This window comes from Chaetodon trifascialis, chromosome 2, assembly GCF_039877785.1.
Source record: "Chaetodon trifascialis isolate fChaTrf1 chromosome 2, fChaTrf1.hap1, whole genome shotgun sequence".
Classification (NCBI taxonomy): Eukaryota; Metazoa; Chordata; class Actinopteri; order Chaetodontiformes; family Chaetodontidae; genus Chaetodon; species Chaetodon trifascialis.
Window position 1 is genome coordinate 29693761 of NC_092057.1, and position 6869 is coordinate 29700629.

The following is a 6869-nucleotide window of genomic DNA, read 5'->3' on the forward strand; positions in this document are numbered from 1 at the left end:
CTGGCTGACCTGATGCTTAACTTGGCCGCCAGACATTGGGTCTCCTGTGGGACCCAGTGCATCCTGCCCCCCCCCCCCCAAATAGTTAACCAAAAGCCTTTATACCTCTGTCAGGAGAGAGGCTGGAGGATCAACTCAGGCTAGTCGGTGCCACATGGAGGATGAGACCAAGTTATTAATGACTAGTACGTGACCTCTGTAGGACATCTTATGTGAGAGCCAATTCCACCTACAGAGGCGCCCCCCTTACCTTCTCTACCACATCATCCCAATTCTTCTTTTTGTGGGTCTTGTCCCCCAGAAGAACCCCGAGGTAATGTACCCCTCCCTTCCTCCAGACAAGGCCACCAGGCAGCCGGAGATGATCCCACAGCCCCTCTCCAACCATCAGAGCCTCGCTCTTCCCCCAGTTTACCTTCGAAGAAGAGATAAAACCAAAGTCATGTACAGTATCAGTTAAAAAGTCAACATCTCTTTGTGTGTTTAAAAGTACAACAAGATCATCGGCGTAGGCTGACAATTTAAAAGATACCGGGCACTGGGGGAACTTCACACCTTCAAGGTTCTTTCCTAACTTGTGGAGCAGAGGCTCAAAGGCCAGAGTGTACAACATACCTGAGAGAGAACAGCCCTGCCTTACTCCTCTCTGGATGCCGAATGGGGCACTCAGTCCACCATTTGTCTTCAGAACACTGGAGACGTCAGCATAGAGAACCCGGATCATGGCTATAAAACCAGGGTTGAAGCCAAAGGCAGCCAGAGTCTGCCACAGGTACTGGTGTTCAACCCGATCAAAAGCCTTTTCCTGGTCTATGAAAATGAGACCAGTGTCTACAGACAATGAACTAGAGAGGTCCAAAATGTCTCCAATTAGAATGACGTTGTCACTAATAAGCCTGTTGGGCACGCAGTAGGTCTGGTCAGGGTGGATGATGGACGACATCACCTCCCTTAATCTCAGGGCTAGAGGTTTGGACATTTTGTAATCCGTGCATGGCAGGGACATCGGCCTCCAGTTTTTGATGTCCTAGAGATCTCCCTTATTCGGCAGCAGGGTGATGACGGCCTTCCTGCAGCTCTAAGGCAGTTTCCCCTTCCTCATGCTCTCATTAAAGACTTCTAGTAGGTCTGACCCTAGGACAGACCAGAAAGCTTTGTAGAAGTGTGCTGGCAGGCCGTCTATCCCCGGAGCTCTGCCAATCTGGAGGCTCCCTGCGGCATTGGTGATCTCCTCCAGTGTAAGGTCAGCTGCCAGCAGGGAGTTGTCCTTCTCGCTCACCTGAGGGAGATCTCTATAGAAGGTGCTGTGCACATCTGGATTACTTGACCACTCACTCTTAAAGAGGTTTTCGTAGAAACCACCAGCATGCTTTCTGATCTTAGCCGAGTCTGCGACTTTGGAGCAGCTACCCGTTCATAAGAATGAATGATCTTCCTTTGTCCATTGGTTTTCTCCAACCCAAAGAAAAACCGGGAGGGAGCGTCCATCTGGGAGATGTTTATAAACCTTGACCTGACCAGAGCCCCTTGCGCTGAAATGCCCAACAGGTTGGCTATGGCCGACTTTTTGGAGTTGAGGGAGTCTAAATGCCCTCGATTTCCTGTAGAAGATGCCAGAAACTGTAGAGCTTCTACCTGACTCTCTAGATCTTCCATCCTCCGGGCTAGGTCTTCTTGTGATGCCACAAGTGAACTGCTGACACAACTGGTGGACCTGGGTCTTACCAAAGTCCCACCACTGCTGGAGGCAGGAGAAGGCAGGCTTGCTCTCTCTGTAGGAAGACCAAAAAGCATTAAAAGCCATTCTAAAAGCCTGGTCATTTAAAAGGCCCGTGTTTAAAACAATAAAGGCAGTCCAGAGAGAGAGAGAGAGAGAGAGAGAGAGCAAGAGCAGACTACTGCACATAACACAGCCGCCGTGTATGTTGCATTCAGGGATGGCGTGGAAGAATGTATAAATTTATTATTCTTGCTATTTAGTTCTATTCAGTTATTTTTAGTTATCTTCTTTATCATGAATGAAAATTGCTTTGCTTGTATTTGTGAATTGCCTTGTGTGCTGTGCTGTCCAGAGAGCAATATACAGACCAGAGGCCGAAGACGGCAGATCACCTACAACAGTACAAGTCTGTCTGCTTGCCAGTATTGAAATGTAAGCGCTTACTCAGGTACAGTACTTAAGTACAAATTCTGTTTTTCTGAGCTCATGAAAAGTTGACATCTAACAGATGCGTGGTTCTCAGGAGACAGCAACTCTACAAAGATGATTGTATAGAATATGATGCATTACTGTAGAATAAACTATGCAACAGTAGCCAACATAAAGTAGTACTATCAGCTCGAATTTAAACATCTACAGCAGTAAAATACAACATCCATATTCATGCAGCAGTAATATTGATCCAAAAACATCAGATATGATAGTAAAACACTAACAGGGAGCATTTTCAATTCAATTAAATTCAATTCAGTTTTACTTGTATAGCGCCAAATCACAACAAAAGTTGTCTCAGGACACTTTCCATATAGAGCTGGTACAGGCCAAGCTCTTTTATCTACAGAGACCCAACAATTCCCTCATGAGCAAACACTTGGCGACAGTGGCGAGGAAAAACTTCCTTTTAACAGGCAGAAACCTCAGGCAGAACCAGGCTCTGGGTGGGCAGCCATCTGCCTCGACCGGTTGGGTGAGAGAGAGAAACAGACAGAAATGCAGTCAGAGAGAGAGACAGACAGAAATGCAATCTCTCTGATTGCATTTCTGTCTGAGAGAGACAGATTTTATTTTTTTTCAAGCCATTTTTATTTGCTCACAGGATCAAAACAAAAAGTAGTTTTGACAGTAAAGTGCTCAAAAAAAACACACAAAAAAAACAGAAAACAAAATAAACCAGTTAAAACATGTTTAAGTTAGTAAATGCCCAAAGAGCAGCTTCTTTTCCTCCACTGAACAGAGCACATCATTCACACACCACCTGTCTTTGAATTCACCTAGGTTTTGTGTCAGACTGTAGAAATTAAAATCTGTCCTCAGTTGGGTTTTCAACATTCGACAGAAGATCAGCCTGACATCAGTATCCACCGAACTCTCCAGTCTGTTCCTCCTGCTGATGTAAATAGCCATCTTGGCCTGACCTAACAGGAAGTTCAACAGTTGCTCTTTGGATTTGTTCTTCTTGTTGTACCTGTGACACAGAATGAATGTTTGGTGTGAGAAGACCTCATGAAACATGGTAAAACACACGCTCAGCAGGTGGAACAGAGCAGAGAGACGAACACACTCTATAAAACAGGGAAACACAGTCTCTCTTTGAGCACAGAAAGGACAGTCAGGGACAACATCTGGACTGATCACAGATACAAAGGCATTTACAGGAAGCACAGCACACTCAAACACATGAGTCATTTTTACCTCAGGGAAAGGATCAGAGTCATTGGCTGCTTTCAGCCCTGCACCATGTGCAGCAGCTAAAAGCCTCTCAGAGTCCGTCAGCTGATGTTTCCATACATTAGCAGGTGGCCGATGACCCTGGCAGACCTGACCCCGATACAGGAGGCCAGACCTGCAACATTGTCCCGAGAGGGGCCGCACAAGTCACCCAGCCTAGTGTGACAATCCTGGCCTCACACAGTCTCTGAAGCAGGGACGGTCCTGCTTCACACGTGAGCCGAGTCCCATAGACTCTCTCATAGACTCTCCCATAGACTCTCTCTTCTGGCTTCCTTCAGAAGCCAGAAGAGAGGGAGAGAGAGGGAATCTGTCTCTCTTTTTTAAAAAGACTCCACACTTTGAACTGTCCTCTGTAGAAGGCTGGCAGATTGTCCATCCTCAATCCACTCAAATCCATTAAAAACAGGGACTCTGCTGGCCCTAGTCCACCACTTGTCCACCTTTAAAAGACATTTTTGGAAGAATCCACTTCCATTTGTCCAGCTTGGCCTGGACCTTTTCCAGAACGTTCTCCCAGTTCCTGGAAAGAGGATTCATCTCCGAGGTGAACCCCCAGATATTTGAGTCCTCCTCTCTTCCACACCAGACCTCCTGGTAACATCAGTTTTCTGCTCAGCCCGCCACCCACAGCTAAGGCCTCACTTTTCAGCCAGTTGACGTTAGCTGAGGAGATTTTACCAAAGTCCATTACAGTTTGATGTAACCTATTAATGTCCTCCTGATTTTTAACAAAAACAATGTCATCATCAGCATATGCAGACAAATGTAACAGCATTTTAAGAGCTGGAAAAGAGATACCAGACAGCTGTGATCTCAGTTTGTGCAAAAGGGGCTCTATGGCCAGAGAATATAACATTCCTGACAGAGCACACCCTTGTCTGACGCCCCTCAGGACTTTAAATGGAGCGCTTAAAGCACTGTTAACCTTCAGTACACTCTCAATGTTATGGTACAAGACCCTGATCTTGGCTATAAGACCAGAGCCGAACCCAAAAGCCTGCAGCGTCTGCCACAAGTACTGGTGTTCAACCTGGTCAAAAGACTTTTCCTGGTCCAGACAAATCAGACCAAGTTCACAGCCCAATGAACCAGAGAGGTTTAAAACGTCATGAATTAAAGCAATGTTGTCAGTTATCAGCCAGCTGGGTACGCAGTACGTCTGGTCTCTGTGAATGACCTGCTCCATCACTTTCTTCAGCCTCCTGGCCAACACTTTTGACAGCAGTCCATTTTTACGCTCTAGACCGAAGAAGAATTGAGAGGGAACGTCCATCTCAATGATGTGCCGGAAACATGAGCGGACCAGAGCGCCCTGCGCTCCACCACTTCTCTCACCATAGCTCTCATAGACATTGAGACATTGAGAGTGTACTGCAGACAAGCTGCTTGATCCGAGCTTTGCCTACGTCCCACCACTGCTGTAAAGAGCTAAATCAGGCTGCGTTTTTCTGAAACTACTCCAGAATGATTTAAAAGCCTTGTGAAACCGGACCTCAGTTAACAGAGTGGTGTTAAAATGCCAGTATGCGCTCTTACATTTAACGTCTTTGACAGACAGTACACAGTACACCAGAGAGTGGTCAGAGAAACCCACCAGGCTGTTGGAAACACCTTTAGAAACACTAAAGTGATATTTAAAACAGTACATTCTGTCCAGTCTGGCTAGAGACAGCCAGTTATCTCTGCTGTGCACCCAGGTGAACTGTCTCTGAGCAGGATGGAAACATCTCCACACGTCACAGTGTTCAAAGTTTTAACCAGTTTCAACAGGGCGCGTTTAGAAGCAGCGTGAGGTTCCTGATGGTTCCTGTCTAACTGAGGGTTCTCTGTGCAATTAAAATCACCTCCCAGGAACAGGTATTGCTCACTGCTGCAGGTAGTAAGAACGGTCTTTCAAACGTCTAAAAACACCAGTCTATCTAAGCCAACAGTTGGAGCGTAGACATTTATAAAAACCATCCTCACACTCTCAAAGACAGCACAGACTTTCAACATCCGGCCAGGAACGATCTCTTCCACAGAGCAGGAAACAGGTGAAAAGTCTCTAGAGAAGAGGATCCCAACACCTCTACTGTTACTGCTCCTGTGGCTGAGGAAGAGCTCCCCCCTCCACTCCCTCCTCCAGTCTGACTCATTATCAAGAGTGCTGTGGGTCTCCTGAAGGAAAACCACATGTAGTCTTTTACACTGAAGAAGAGAGAAGAGAGCAGTTCTCTTCACATCCTCTCTCGCACCATTAATATTCAAGGAGCCAATGTTGACATCACACATGATGGTAAGGCAGCGTGTAAACAATAGCACCAAGGGCGACAGATAGAAGACGACAGAAAACACCTTCATCTTAGACATCCTTCTCTATCTGTGCTCGCACTTTCACGGTTTTTTCAATCAGTAAGTCTCCGGGTCGGTGAAAGAAGGCTGACCAAGCTCTCCTGACTTCCTCAAGAAGAACTTGGTGGAGTCATGAAACAGCTGAAGGTCTGGAAAGTGTTCCTCCACCTTCACAGCTCTCAGCCCCTTTGTGGTCTTTAGAAAGGATCTGATTCTGGAGAAAGAGTAACCGGTGTGTGTTTCTGCTTGCATGTTCTCTGAGTCAGATTCACTGTCCTGTGTGCTCACCTGCGAGCTGTGTGTGGCCTGTGTGTCAGTGTGTGAGCTGTGTATGTCCTGTGTGTCAATGTGTGAGCTGGGTGTGTCCCTCTGACTGAGGAGCACTGTGGGTCTTTCTTTGACACATTTGGTATCTTTTCACTGGTGGATTTGCTTTCTGGAGTTTTCCTTTATATTGCCACTTTTAAAAAAATCCTCCTCCATCACACCATCCTCCTCCATCACACCGTCCTCCACCCCATCCAACACTGACTCAGCCACCCTGGTGGCAGTCTGTCCAACCAGCTCCTTCACCATAGTCTGACTTCTGGGCTCTGCCTGTTCAGTTTGAAAGGTGACCTCTTCCTCTGTCTGACTCTTCACCTGTTCCTCCCTGTCTGTAGTTCTGTTTGTGTCGTTTAAATAGCCCTGTGCACCCTGCGCTTTGCTCCACGCTTCACTCTCTGTCTCACACTGGGCTTCGCTCCGCGCTTCGCCGTGAGCCGCAGGCTGGCTGTCAGCTCTGACAGGTTGCTCTGCCTGCTTTTCTCCCGCTCTGTCGGGGCATGAACGGACCAGGTGACCCTCTGCTCCGCATCCAAAACATTCGAGCGTATCAGTGGTAACATGGACTGTGTAATCGAAGTTATCGATACGGAAACAGAGAGCTATATTTAGCTGGTTACAAAACCATTAACCAAGACCCAGTGCAAGAAAAAGGAGCAAAAAAAGTTTTGAAACACTTACACGCTCAACAAACGATCTCCAACATACTCACCCTGTCACTCCTAGCACACACTCAGAGAGAGAGAGAGAGACAAAGAGACAG